Source organism: Lepisma saccharinum, chromosome 18 (genome assembly GCF_977018435.1).
Source record: "Lepisma saccharinum chromosome 18, izLepSacc3.1, whole genome shotgun sequence".
In the NCBI taxonomy this organism is placed as follows: Eukaryota; Metazoa; Arthropoda; class Insecta; order Zygentoma; family Lepismatidae; genus Lepisma; species Lepisma saccharinum.
The window spans coordinates 23,758,984-23,774,427 of NC_139246.1; positions in this window are offsets into that span (position 1 = coordinate 23,758,984).

Sequence of the window (15,444 nt, forward strand, 5' to 3'; positions counted from 1 at the left end):
TGTACTGCTTCAAAGACATTGACAAATATTAATGAAATAACTATTTATATTTGTGGAAATTCAGGACATACTAGTTTTACCCCTTTTCCCACTCGAGTTCAATGCAAGGAAACCTCTGCAAATATAGAATGAAAAGTTTTCATCATGTGCAATTCTCCATTAAATGTTTTCGCCGAGTCGTACTACCTTCGATTTCTTTGTTACAAACAAGTATTGTTTGCACATTACATGTAGGAGGAGAGTTGCATCTACATTTCACATTGGTCAGCTCCTTCTACTTACTTTCAGGAGCGAAAGCTTGTAGGGTAGTGTTTACCGTTCAGGACTGTCAATCTCATGGTCGTAGGTTCAAACCCTTCCGGTGGCAGAACATTTTCGTAAGTTTTAGACCTATCCCATTGTGTTCATTGTCCACGCCATGTGAAACGGAATGATTCAGTTTGAAATTAAGGATGGGGGGAGGGGAAATATTAAATTACAAAATCTCCATTTCAACGAACCGAGAGGTGGACAAAAATGGGATAATTCTTATAAATATTAAATTTACATTCATGTTTTAGTGGTATAATCGCAGGTAAAATCAAAGATCTTGCATGGAAGATTTTATCTTGCTCTGAACTAAGCCAAAACGCATTTCGCACCGATCTAATACATTCTCCAATACATTTCAAAATGTTATTGAATGTTTCATGTCGATAATTTGACCAATGCATCAATTCTTGACGCTGAGACCATATTTTCTGCAACTACCTCTTCTCTTCAGTCCCTACTGTTCTTCTCTTCTCCTTCTCCTTCTTCTTCCCTCCTTCTGCTCTGCTTTTATCTCATATCGCCTTCCCTACTTTACTCGCTTCTTATCTCTATCCCACTCATCTCCACTCCTCGTATCTCCTTTCCTGTCTTAGATTTCCGACTCCACTGCAATCGTCTTTTCCTTCTTCTCTTTTCTCTCCTTTACTCTACTCTCCACTCCCCTCTTCTCGTCTCCTCTTCTCTCATCTCGTTTTCCTTCTCTTTTCTCTTCTTTGCTCCATTTTCCTCATCTCTCCTAGAACCTTCTTCCATTCTCCTTACGACATTTCCTCTCCTCGTCTATCCTTTCTTTCTTCTCTCCTCTACTTTTCCTCTTCTCCTTTCGCTTTCTCTTTCTCCTCTTCTTTGTCACCTTTCGTTTTCTATCACCTCTTTTCCTTTCTGTAGACTCATCAGCAATGAAATACTAGAAAACCTATTTTTTTCTTTGAGAAATAATTTTGTCACTTGCGATATAATAGTGATATTTTTAATAATTTCATACGATAATACTTGTTTTTATTTCTTTCGCGTATTTTATAAATATCTATTGTGCATGTGGCAACCCTGAAATAGAGCCTAACTGTACACGCAACCCACCAACGCCTTGCGTAAATTGGGTTGCCTAGTTTAAAATGTCGTTGTCCTAAAACTTTTGAGAGACACTGTACAATTCCTGTAAAAATGGTTCTCTGTAAGTTTCATAAAGTTTGCATTGAAATATAATGTGGCTTGGAGTTGCAGTATATTCATTGCACAAACAAACTGGTGAAGTCACTAAATTCTTCTTGTACAGATGAGCTGCGGCGATAGTGTGATTTAACCTGCAGCGCATTATAGTTGTGAGGGAACTCCGGGAGAGTTGAATCTGTTTAAACCAACATTCCTTTGGAATTCTTTCTTGTATAGAATAGTAGGCCTTACCGCAGTGAGTGCCAGTATTTGTCCACAAGCTTTGCCAGTCAGTAAATAGTATTTTTCTAGTGTGTGATTCTGAAACTACGGACGGAATCTTTATTGAAAGCGGCCGTTGGATTGTTTGATTCGCTGCATATTTTGCCAAAGTATCTGCTATATTGTTCCCTTCTATTAAAGAATGTCCAGGTGTCCAAATAAAGTTGATATATCCCAATCTCGTTAATTTCAGTGTGAGTATTCTTATGTTAACAATGTACCATTCCGTATGACATTACCATGATGCAAACTGTAAAGAATTTAGCACAGAGGCTGAATCGGTTGCAATTAGAACTGAATTTAACTTCTTCTTTTGTACATAAAGCAATGCCTGTCGTATTGCAAAAGCTTCTGCAGTGTAAATGGACAGATACGATGGCAAAGGAAAAATTTTGAATTCTGCAGAATTATCACAGTAAAATGCTGCTCCTGTTTTTCCAGACGTTGATTTTGAAGCATCTGTATATATGTGATATTCACATTGTAATTTTGAATGTATGTAGTCTTGATATATATTATTTGAAATTATAGGGATTGTCTTCCTGAAAACTCGACTTGGGTAGGCAGGAAAATGAATCTTCATGGGAGATATCATATTAAAGTAGTCTGTCATGAAGCATGGTGCATTAGGTAAACGAATAATATTAGCTTGAAATTTATTAATGTCCTTATAAGCATAATATAGTATAGGTAATCTGGATTTATATTTTGCTGTACGTCTGTTGAGCATCAACATACACACTTAAAGTAACTTTCGAAACTTTTCAAATTAGCGAACTTGTACACTTGTTCCCCTTCATCCAATACAACATGCAGACATTTCACCCTATCTGTAATATAATTACGCCCACAACGTGGCCGAAGGTCACGCATGCGAGCGTACAAAGTACGCCAGTCTTAATATATAAAAATGGATGTATGTGTGTATGTGTGTGTGTATGTTTGTTCCAGCATAACTCTCGACCCCTGGAGCTATTTCAACTAACTTGGAACACGTATTACTTACAATCTCGAAATAAATACTGTGGGGGTATGACACCCTTGGCACCCCTGGGGTTGGGGTGGGAGGGGGTGACATGTAAAAATAATCGAAAACGTCCGACGTTAGTGTGGAATACATAGTTTTCGGGGTCGATAAGATGAATAGTGACACTCCCAATGCCGTTCCACTCCAAGTTCATCACCTATCGGGATGGGGGGTGACAGGCACCTCTGTATAAACTCAACTTTCCTGTCATAGGACTCACCTATATGAACTTCATTTTGTCATTTGTAAGCTATCAGGATGCTCCTATACTACGGCTTATTTACCCAACAAGACATAGTGAGGACATCTTTGGAGATTTATATTTTGTTATTAAAATAAAATTACGAATATTAAAGAAAAGGATTATTTCAGAAGATTGATAAAAATTAAGAAATTATATTTATATCTTACTTGCAAATTATAGAAAGCCAGAAAGGCAAAAGGCTAAATTGAAAGCATAGCAACCCTTAGACAGATAAAAAAAAAGGCCTAGTTACCGAGTCAACAAGCTCGGGTATAAAAGCGGGCCAATTTCGACAGCTTGTTAGAGACATATAGGGTTTTCACCCCATGTGTACTCTGCCCAATAGTCCCGTCAACAGGGTCTTCACCCTTGAGATGTAGACGGAGCTGTCTGAGGATCATTGCGGAAACTTGGAAGGGGGACGAGGTCTTCACCTAAATCCAACCAAGAGCTTTCGTGTGATAATCATCAGCGAGTCAGTAAGAAGGCGACCTAGGGTCTTCACCCAGGGGTACCTGATTCTCACCGCTAACGAGTCTTTAGTATTTTTTTTTAGGATTAATCAACGAAAGAAGATTAACGCAAATATCTTCTCGGAATAGCGATATAACAAGGGCTGATGACACACTAAACTGTTTATGAAGACAGCTAAATCATCTCAGTAAATAAACAGATGATATAAAAACCTGTTCGAGGAGACCTGCACAAGACCCGGAAAAACCCCGACTGCAAGGAGGCGCGCCTACGATAATATGCAACATGCACGTCGAGACCAGGTGTTCGACATCGATGGCTGGCTTTTTCTTTACCCGGGTCCTAAGAAGACCAGTGAGACTCGATCTTGCAGATAGACGCGAGGACTACTGTCAGTGTTGCCAACGGCCATTATATTTCACTACGCATGGAAATATTTGAATTTCTGCTTGGCGCAGGTGCCTTGAGGTTGTCCTAAGATTTTGTAACTTCTCAAATTCATTTCATTGTTATGTCAAACCAACTACCACATATTTGGATGGGTTAAAGTTACAGTGGTGTAAGTCACTTTCTTAAAAGGAAAAAACCGTCTGACTCAAAGCAGCTTGCTGATCAACACAACAGCTGTTTCCTTTATCACTAGACCTTAAACTGTCATCTGTTGACAGTTGAATGAATCTCTGATTTACTTCGCGTTTTCTGTTAACAGATTGACTTATATAGATCTGGTTTCTGTGTGTAAGTCTTTTTTCTAAAGTGACTTACACCACTGTAACTTTAACCAGTCCATTTGTTTCGAAGGTCTTGAAATAGGATTGTGTGTCTTGTTCATTTTATGTCACTTTTCTGGTCTTGAAATCGTAAATCTTCTCTCGGTTTCATATTTACGTTGTCTGTTTGTTGAAATGTGTAAATAGCAATATAACGATAAAATCTTGCTAATTATCAGGTAAATCAATTAATCACCGTAATAAGCAATAATATGCATTGGATTGTGGCTGTTCACCGGGAGTTGGACGGCGGAGAGCGAAGGACTAGCCTGTTTCCCGAGAGAAGAGGCCGAGCCTCGGGTAAAGAAATATAAAAATACAACTTTATTACCAATGGTCAGATTCAACTGAAATTAAAGACAGCCCAGCAGCGGATTATCATCGACGAAATCCCCAAAGCAGAATTTAATAGGAGATAAATTAATCCCGATATTAAAGGTTAAACAGCTAGACTGGATAACAATAGCTACAGACTCCCTGATCTGTCTTCGGAACGAACGTGCAGGTTACAATAGGCCCATTCTTAGGGTAACCTCTACTCGAGGTGCTGCTCGAGAAAGGTCAAAGAACTCCAATTACACGGGGGAAGATAGCTGGACAAGAGGCTACGACTTGAGGAGAATTTACCAACGCTTGGACAGAGAGGGTACCGTAACGAACCTTTTGAATAGCAAATAAATAGACGCGCAGAGAAGCGGAAGACACCAGTTTTACTCAGATTTTTCTTCGGCGTGTTATCGTACACAATCTTTCGCGAACCACCCGCTTAAAGTATCCGCTTTGTGTGTCGCACCGTTCCGTGTTGTGTTATTTCGCACGTGTCTGTGTACTATCAAGATGGAGTAGAGACAGAGAAAGGCCCTGCTGGGGGGCGTCTGACCCAGTTGCCACCTAGGAAGATGCGGAGATCCAATCTTATCGCCCGGAAGCCATCTATTGACCACGCCGATAAACATCCACGACTCCACCACGAGGACTTCAGTCAGAGCCGACAAAGGTAAGCCGGAATGGACCTGAAAATGGATAAGCTTCGTTCGCCCCGTCGTGACATCCAATGAACTCGCTTAATTACATAAAAAAATCTCGAAATGACATTGCTTATTACGGTGATTAAATTGCATCAACTATCATTTTAACATGTAAAACCGTACAGCGTTCAATTATCCATTCATCCAAAGTATTTAACATTCAGATTGTACGATGCTATAAATTGTCAATATAATAATATAACAGTGATCCAAGTTAACCGCAAAATTTAACCATATAAAGATTAATATTCAATTACAACAACATAAAAGGCATAGTGTTTTGTCGTACAAGTTAAGCTCCTACCGGAACATGTTTTTTTCCGTAAATGCAAAAGTATATGTCAAATTAAGAACAGTTTAATCAATGTAGCTAACTTTAAACATGCCGCCGAACTATTATTGTATTAATTACTCATGTATTTTGGATTGCCGAGATATGAATGCGTGAGTGAATGTATGAGTGAAATGGGCAATGATGTAATGTTTATGCATGTGCTCTTTTATAGAAATTACAGTATATATAGAACTAACCCTGTGGTGTGATTTGTTCTACCCTATGTAATCTCTTGGGCTCCGACTGATGGCACTTACCCTGGAACAAAAGGTAAATAGGTTACTAATGATTGCCTTTTGTTTATTTGTTTAATTGTTTTTGTGGGTTTGACATTACCATTGTAGCGTAGAACCAGAATGACGTCAGGCACGTTAAATAAGTAGACGTCGCGCTACATAAAAGATGGCGCCCGAACATGGTACATGTAGGTTCGACGAGTAATCCCGAACATGATGACATGTAGGTTCGACGAGTAATCCCGAACATGGTACATGTAGGTTCGACGAGTAATCCCGAACATTCGACATGTAGGTTCGACGAGTAATTCCGAACATGTGACATGTAGGTTCGATGAGTAATTCCGAACAAGTGACATGTATATTCGACGAGTAATCCCGAACATTCGACGTGTAGGTCCGAAGTTTAAATAAGTGTCGATAGTTGGAAGGAAGTTATTAATAGTCGCAAAAATGAGTTTATTGTGCCGTAATTATTCAGTTATAGAGCTATGTGCCTACATGCCTTCGACAGGAACCAAGAGATTGATAGAGGTAGAAAATCAAATATTAATCACTTATTGCAGTTAAAAAATACCACGCAGGACGCCTAGTTCTTTGTGTTGCTGTAATCAGTAATTTTCTAGTTTAGAGTATTTAAGTGTATTTACGCATAGTTAGCATGTGCATTGAGTATTTAATTGTTTGTGCAATATATATAGTGGGCGTGAAGTAATAATGGTTAAAGTAATTTACATAGCGAGAGATTTTGGATTGTTATGCGGCGATAAGGATAAAGCATCGATCGAGGATGGTAAGGGGGAAGACGCAAAACCCCGTAGGGTCTATTTATGAAAAAGAAAAGAGAAATTTATATCTCGCTGCGAGAACGCATCGAATCCAAGGAAGAAGAGAGAGAGAATAACGACCGAGGAGAAGGGTGATGGAGAGAATAACTCGACAAAGGAAGAAGATTGAAGAAATGAACAATCCAAAGGAAGGAGAGGAAGTGACGTTACTGGAAGGCAACCAGGGAGGAGAAAGCAACCGTGCTCCGGAGAATACCGTTATCCCTGAAAGTGAGCAGCCAACGGCAGTGTTACCAACCCAAGGCACCATGGATGTTCAAGCGATAATGGCGCTCTTCACTACGATGATGAAGCAACAGGAAGAAGGGAAAGAAAGTCGAAAAGAGGAGAAAGAAAGGAAGAGAAAATTGGAAGAAGAAGAGAAAATTGGAAGAAGAAGAGAAAATTGGAAGAAGAAGAGAAGGAGAAGAAGTGAAAATTGGAAGAGGAAGAGAAGGAAAGGCAAAAAGAATTGCGAAGAAGAGAGAAAGAACAACAACACCGAGAGATGATGGATCAGTTTCTACAAGCATTAAAAAAGAATGAGAAAATAGAAAAAGCCGAAGAAGAGTGTGTTGAAAGACATCGTGATAACTCGAAAGATATTGAGAACCTGGAAAAAACAGTGGAAACTGAAGTCAGGCAGATCCATGAACACCTGGCACACCTGGGAGAGAAGATAGAAGAAAAGAAGAATGACGTGGAAAAGAGAATGGAAGAGGAATTCCGAATAGTTGATCGTCGACTTGCAGCGGATTCCAGAATGGTGGAAGAGAGATTTGGACAAATCGAAACAAAGATGACCTCAGAAGAACAGCAATGGAGGAAGATAAAAAACATGACGCAAGACTTACGCCAAGACGTCACACGAATCAAAGAAACGATGCAGAGAGAGACTTCTTCAATCGTTATTACGTCACCACGAACAAGAAACGAGGAAGACCAGCGAGAAACAACGCCCCTGGCGACATCAGCGCAGGAACCATCTCGATCGGGGAGTCAGTCCACAGACGATGACGTCATGGAGCAGGGTAGCAGTTGCTCGCGAGTCCACTCCGTGGTACAGACCAGTGTGGCCACCTCGGAAATAGGCAGGCGTGCCATCTTCTCGAAGTTTTCACTGGACAACTTTATGATTTTCGACCAAGAGAAGACAGAAACTTTGCCATCCACGTTTCTTCAAGAATTCAAAAGAGATTGCATTTTATATGGGATTCACGAAGAGGATCACCTGAAGCTCATCCAGAAACTTCTTCGCGGTTCCGCACGCATTTGGTTAGACCACCAGGTACCAGCGTTCAAGACCTTTAGCACCTTCGAAAAAGCTTTCATTGAACAATTTCAGTGCAGATCATTGGTAGAGAGGAAGGTTACCCAGTTAAGAAACAAGCGGTACGACGTCAACGGAAAGCTCACATACAAACAGTTTTTCTGGCAGAGGGTGAATGAATTCCGTTCGCTTAAGCCCGGAACCGAAGTGATAGAAATCCTCACGGCCATCAGAGCTATGTATCCGAGCTACGTACAGAGACAGCTTACAGGAGATGTGTTAGAAAATTTTGACCGAATGTCGCTTATCCTTGAAGACATGGATTTGCTGAAGGAGAACGAAAAACATCGATGGGAAGATCAATCAAGCAGAAGAGGGAATAATAATTTTGATAGGAAGAGAGGAGAAAATTTTCCACGAGTGCAAATGGCGACTACACGCAATACCTACAATGGACGGCGACAACAATTCAATCGACAAGAACAATCGCAGTACAGTCCTCCAAGACAGCGAGACAGGGAGAACAAACGCTCGAATCGAGGAAACTACCGTGGAGGCAGACAGAACACAAACGCAGGTTACCGAGGGCCTGGCGACATACGATTTTCACGCGGGGAGGAAGACAATCGTATGGAAGAAGGCAGAACACAAGCTATTCATTTAGTAAGAACCGCCTACAACAATGAGAAGCAAGAAACTGAAGAACAATGGCCTCAACCATCAACGAGTATGGGACTCAATCCCAACGCGCCAGATTACCAGTCAGGTACTCGTCGGGATAACAGCCACGGCGCAAGAGCTGAAAACTAACACCTTCCGACGACAGCTCGGCTCGTGTCGGCGGAGAAGCTGAGATGCAAAAGGTTCTAGAGCCACAATCCTCACCTGTAAATCAACGACACAAAATGACAGACATAGAAGTAAGAAGTTGTTGGTTCATAAATAATTTATCAGAAGATGATGATGAAAGCGATGCTGCAGAGAATTCGAGCAGGAAATTATGGCCATCTCAAACGCCTCAAATACAGTTAAAAATAGGAGAAGACTACATTAATGCCATCGTGGACACTGGGTCGGAATTGAACTTATGTGGGGAACAGATCTGGAAGAAAATCTCTAAGGATATAACGAAACCGCAGCTTAGTAGCAGTAAGGACATTAGGCTAGTGGATTTCTCAGGCAAGGTTAGACAGCGACCACTAGGGCACGTGGTAGTAGGTGGCAAAATAGGAGACATGGAGACTCTAATAGATTTTTACGTCGTTCGAGAATTGAATGTGGATGCTATTTTAGGCATGGAGTTCCTTATACAATATAGCGCAGATTTGAACCTACGTAGAGGTACGTTACGTTTATGTGACGACGTCAGTCAGCAGGAAGCTGAATTTATAAATAATAGAATGTACTTCCCAGAGGAAGGAAAGTGCTTTAATGTTACAGAAAATTGCGCTACCTTAAGCCCTGAAGAAAAAATTGAAATATTAGTGTCTAATCTCAACGAAATAAACATGGAAGCCCGAGAGAAGTTCAGAAACATCCTCCGAGAGCATGCAGATATCTTTTCAGAAAAACCAGGCAGATGCAGAGTATACACTCATGAGATCAAAGTTGAAGGTGACGAACCAGTCGTGTCACGTGTATATCCGGTGGCCTACTCCTACAGGGGCGAGATCAGAAAGCAGCTGAGACAGATGTTAGATTGGGACATCATTAGACCGTCGAATTCTTGTCATCTCAATCCTCTACTGGTTGTTAAAAAACCGGGAGGTAAAGGATTACGTTTGTGTATCGACTTTCGCCGACTGAATCAGCGTTGCCAACTACAACGTGTAAAAACACTGAATCTTAACGAAATATTACAAATGTTTCATGGCAAAAAGATTTTTTCAAAGTTGGACGCTAATAGTGGGTTTTGGCAGCTGAACCTATCCGAGCACAGCAAGCCTTATACTGCCTTTCTATCTGAAAATCAATTGTATGAATTCCAAACTATGCCTTTCGGATTGTCAAATGGCGTTCAAGGTTTCACCAATGCAATGAACGCAGTGCTAGGAGCCGAAGTTAGTGGATTTTGCCTAGCGTACGTGGATGATTTGATCATTTTTTCAGAGGATATAGAAACACATCTAATTCACTTGGATACTGTTCTCAGTAAACTTCATGACGCCGGAATGACAATTCAACTGGATAAATCAGAGTTTTTCAAAACACAAATTGAATACCTTGGCCACATAGTAAATGAAAATGGAATTCAACAGCATCCCAAACGTTTCGAGACGATCAAGCAGCTTAAAAAACCGACCTCAATTAAAGGAGTTCAGAAACTATTAGGAGTCTTTCAATGGCATAAGAAGTTCACTGACCAGTTCACACAGATGGCAGCACCGCTGTATGAACTTTTGAAGCAGAACCGGAAGTGGAAATGGACTGAGGCACAACAGCAGAGTATGGATGCTCTAAAAGAAGCTGTCTGCAAGGAACTGCAATTATATCACCCAGATTTTAACGACACCTTCTACGTGCAATGTGATGCGAGTATGTTAGCGCTAGGCAGTTGCCTATATCAAATAAAGGATGGCGAAAAGAGGATAATTCAATATGCAAGTCGAGCCTTGAGAGGAGCTGAGAAACGGTACAGCATAAACGAACTAGAATGTTTGGCCATCATTTGGTCTATCCAGAAATTCCACATTTATCTGGCAGGAAGGGAATTTATTGTGGTAACAGACCATAAAAATCTGCAGTTTCTAAATCAAGCAAAAAATTGGAATAGTAGGCTAACGAGGTGGAGTCTCCAGCTTCAAGGCTATAATTTTAAGATACAACATTGCAAAGGGAAAGATAATACTGTTCCTGATTCACTATCCCGTTACAATGAGGGAAAAGGGGTGACCACTGTACGTGTGAATCATGTTATCCTAGCCGAACAAATGCTACACGGATACAGCGCTGACCAGTTCGCGCAAGAACAACGTAAGGATGCAAATTTACTGGAAATTATCCATCTAGTGGATGGCAACACTGAAGAAAGCAGCAGGAGGGGGAGGAGAGCGAAAGAGTTTTTCCACCTGGAGAACGGGATCCTCGTCCGCACTGATTTTCACGACGATAACGAGATAAGGATCTGCATCCCGAGTCACCTTATCAAGAACATGCTACAGGAATGTCACGAGAAAATGGGTCATTTCGGCTTCACAAAAACATGGAAGCTGCTTACCTCCACTTATTATTGGAAAGCGATGCGCAGTGATTTGAAGAAGTGGTTGCGAGACTGTGAAAAGTGCGCCGAAACTAAGCCACAAAGACAAGGAAAAAATCGCATTATCTCATCGTTGCAAGCAGTACGGCCGAGAGATGTAGTTGCGGTTGACCTAGTTGGCCCTTTACCGATATCAAGGAACGGAGAGAAATATCTATTTACGGTCATGGACCTAGCTACCAGGTTCTTAGTAGCGTATCCGGTGAGATCTGGGAATACTAAGCTATTGTTAAAATATTTAACAAAATTTTACTTCGTGCATTTGGGAAAACCAACGGTTATTCTCAGCGACAGGGGTCCACAGTTTTTAAGTAATGAATGGAAGAACACATTGCAGAAGTACAACATACGTGTGATGCTCACGGCACCATACCACCCATCGTCTAACCCGGTAGAAAGGATGCATGCAGAGATCAACAGATTGATGCGTGTATTCTGCCACGAGAATCACGCAGCGTGGAGTGAACATGTGACTTCCATTGTATTGCTGTTAAATTACACCATCTCCGCCTCATTGGGATATACTCCTGCAGAACTTTTCTTAGGACACGTAGGAAACCAAACTCTTTTGGAACATTTCGGAATCAAAACAGAAAGCAAGGAAACCTCGTGGGAGAAGAAGCTAATAGCAGCAGAAACTAGAGTAAGAAAACAAAAGACAAGAAGAAACCAGAAACAAAGCAGAATCGGAGAAGAAATAAAGGAAAGCGATCTAGTGTTTGTAAAAAGCCACTACTTAAGCTCACAAATCAACAAGAAGATAAGCAAGTTTTTTCATCTTTATGAAGGACCATTCCTTTGCGAAGAAAAAATTGGTAATAATATTTTAAAATTAAGAGACTGTAAACAAGGAAAGGAAATTACCCCACAGCACATAGATAACCTCAAAAAATGGAACTGTTCTCAAGAAAAGAGGGAGATGTGGCTTCAACAACTAGAAAAAACCTAGAGTATTGAACATCGAAAGAGCCTTTAAACTTGTAAAATTATTCTGCATACTAGTGTAAATAATTTAACACAATTATGATATTATTATTATTATTAATATTCAAAAAAACTGAGAACTTATATATATATATATCTATATACATATCAATATCTGAGCATATATCATGTTATGTTAATGCCAACATTAATAACGTATTATTTATATTCTTAATACCCAGAATAGATATTATTTAGTAAAGAAACATGTATTTTAAATGGTTTGAATTGATGATAAGAAATATTTTATGTAATAACTCAATAATTCTGAACTATATCTCAAAGAGTGAATTTTCATCATAACTTAGAGTGTGAATGTAGTAAGTTTACATATGTATATGCATACATAATAGGATAATTCTCATAAGTGTTAGCAAGGTGTTTGTTAAATGATCAATGTTACAGAGTCAAGAACTGCAAATGAATGTTGAGTAATCCTGCAATTTTATGTTTGGTTAATATTAAATGTAATGATGTAAAATTAATTGACAAGTGCAATTTAATCTGTAGAGAAAGACAACTATATATTCCAGGGTTCGAGTCCCTATTCGAGCGCCTATGTGTAATAATTAGGCAAGATTTAACGTTAATTATTAATTGTGTTTTGATGAATTTCCCCTTCGCATATAGTCTTAAGCTCAGAAAAAATTCATGTGTAAGGAGAGGGGAATGTTATAACGATAAAATCTTGCTAATTATCAGGTAAATCAATTAATCACCGTAATAAGCAATAATATGCATTGGATTGTGGCTGTTCACCGGGAGTTGGACGGCGGAGAGCGAAGGACTAGCCTGTTTCCCGAGAGAAGAGGCCGAGCCTCGGGTAAAGAAATATAAAAATACAACTTTATTACCAATGGTCAGATTCAACTGAAATTAAAGACAGCCCAGCAGCGGATTATCATCGACGAAATCCCCAAAGCAGAATTTAATAGGAGATAAATTAATCCCGATATTAAAGGTTAAACAGCTAGACTGGATAACAATAGCTACAGACTCCCTGATCTGTCTTCGGAACGAACGTGCAGGTTACAATAGGCCCATTCTTAGGGTAACCTCTACTCGAGGTGCTGCTCGAGAAAGGTCAAAGAACTCCAATTACACGGGGGAAGATAGCTGGACAAGAGGCTACGATTTGAGGAGAATTTACCAACGCTTGGACAGAGAGGGTACCGTAACGAACCTTTTGAATAGCAAATAAATAGACGCGCAGAGAAGCGGAAGACACCAGTTTTACTCAGATTTTTCTTCGGCGTGTTATCGTACACAATCTTTCGCGAACCACCCGCTTAAAGTATCCGCTTTGTGTGTCGCACCGTTCCGTGTTGTGTTATTTCGCACGTGTCTGTGTACTATCAAGATGGAGTAGAGACAGAGAAAGGCCCTGCTGGGGGGCGTCTGACCCAGTTGCCACCTAGGAAGATGCGGAGATCCAATCTTATCGCCCGGAAGCCATCTATTGACCACGCCGATAAACATCCACGACTCCACCACGAGGACTTCAGTCAGAGCCGACAAAGGTAAGCCGGAATGGACCTGAAAATGGATAAGCTTCGTTCGCCCCGTCGTGACATCCAATGAACTCGCTTAATTACATAAAAAAATCTCGAAATGACATTGCTTATTACGGTGATTAAATTGCATCAACTATCATTTTAACATGTAAAACCGTACAGCGTTCAATTATCCATTCATCCAAAGTATTTAACATTCAGATTGTACGATGCTATAAATTGTCAATATAATAATATAACAGTGATCCAAGTTAACCGCAAAATTTAACCATATAAAGATTAATATTCAATTACAACAACATAAAAGGCATAGTGTTTTGTCGTACAAGTTAAGCTCCTACCGGAACATGTTTTTTTCCGTAAATGCAAAAGTATATGTCAAATTAAGAACAGTTTAATCAATGTAGCTAACTTTAAACATGCCGCCGAACTATTATTGTATTAATTACTCATGTATTTTGGATTGCCGAGATATGAATGCGTGAGTGAATGTATGAGTGAAATGGGCAATGATGTAATGTTTATGCATGTGCTCTTTTATAGAAATTACAGTATATATAGAACTAACCCTGTGGTGTGATTTGTTCTACCCTATGTAATCTCTTGGGCTCCGACTGATGGCACTTACCCTGGAACAAAAGGTAAATAGGTTACTAATGATTGCCTTTTGTTTATTTGTTTAATTGTTTTTGTGGGTTTGACATTACCATTGTAGCGTAGAACCAGAATGACGTCAGGCACGTTAAATAAGTAGACGTCGCGCTACATAGCAATGCCTGCTATTTGCACCCGTGTGAAGATACAAGCTAACAATTATATTTTGCATCCTATTAGTATCAATGCGGTCTGTAGAACTAGATAACTAGCAACAACATGAACGAACGACGATTTGTTGAAAGAGATGACAATATTCAAAAACCTTTTATAATGCAAATTCTTATTTCATGTTACATTTTATGGACCATCGTGCTTTAGTGCTCAGGGGGGGGGGGGGTTCTTGAGCAACTAATTCGGACATTGAATTAGCAAAATTACACCAGAGAGAAAATCTGTTTAATTGATTGATTCAATATTTTGTAACTTTATGCACAATAAGGCTAATTGGGACTGGACTTACAGTTTAAAGAGGGATCAACAGCGTGTATTTATTTATGATTCATATGTGTTAGCTCAATTGGCACGTGAAGTTCAAAGGCGATTTTAAACAGGATTCCCGGGTGGAAAAGTTCCATGTCCTCAAACAATAAACTGAGGTAGATTAAATCTAATCTGGGGTAGATTAAAAAATGCTGTATACAAGTCAAACCCACACACCCTGAAAGAACTGAAACGTGACATCCGCCAAGAAATTACCAACATTAATCAGTGGGAACTGTAGCGAGTTGTGGGTAACTTCATAAAGAGGTGTCAAAAATGTGTGGACAGTTTCAGCACCTTCTTTCATAAATCGGTAAGTAGATAAACTAGTTACGGAAACCTGGGCGCTTGATTCACGGACAGTCTACAGTGTCGACATACGACCGCGAGAGCCTCGCTTGCCGATAGCGCCAACACAAACGCGCCGGTCTAGACTTCGATGGATCACTCTCTATTACAAATGGAGCTGCAACAAAAACCTGTTCTAAAAGTGAGTTTTCTGAAAATAATAGAATTTCGTTACTCACATTTAATACCGGTAAATACCATACAAGAAATGCAATTTGGGCTAAAAGAGCATTTATTTATCTGTTG